This window comes from Bactrocera latifrons, unplaced genomic scaffold (genome assembly GCF_001853355.1).
Source record: "Bactrocera latifrons isolate USDA-ARS-PBARC rearing strain unplaced genomic scaffold, ASM185335v1 scaffold_48, whole genome shotgun sequence".
In the NCBI taxonomy this organism is placed as follows: Eukaryota; Metazoa; Arthropoda; class Insecta; order Diptera; family Tephritidae; genus Bactrocera; species Bactrocera latifrons.
This window is the reverse complement of record NW_017537134.1, coordinates 1241687-1242307: the sequence shown is the minus strand read 5'-3', so window position 1 is coordinate 1242307 and position 621 is coordinate 1241687.

Here is a 621-nt window from a genome sequence, read left to right as displayed (position 1 = left end):
AACGGTGTCTCTCATCTTTCCAATATTAAATTCAGGAAAAGATCTACGCAGTCTTTTGGAATGTCTGCCATCTCAGMTATGTCACTCATTGGGAGGTCTAAGAATACGAATTCGTGGATTTTTGTCATATCCTTACATTGACGTGGCTCATCTATATCTGTTGTGTGATCTTTCCTTACCATTCTTAAAGAGGGGACACAGAATACAGCATCCAAGCGCTTTTTGTTTTACTAGGCGATTTTCTATTCAAGAACATGTGTTGAATTACCTTCTCAGAAGCCTTACAAAGCTCCATAATATCTCGAGATTCGAACAATAACATGATAAAAGGGTGGATTTGTCAACACTTACCTTTTCCTTAACACATTTTGACCAATTGTCCATCAGTGAGCAGCGAAAGTGCTCTCTAAATAGAGAAAGACGTTTTCACAGATAGAAACACTAAAAGATTCAAAGAGTAAAAGGGGCTTCAATATGGTTTGCCGCTGAATTGGTTTAAATAGGTATATGAGGACATTCATATCGCTCAATTTGATATATTAGGATATATGTAAATACTTTCAGTCTCAACTATTTGTCGTTGGCGATGATGTGCTTGTCTATTAACTTTGATACATGAAG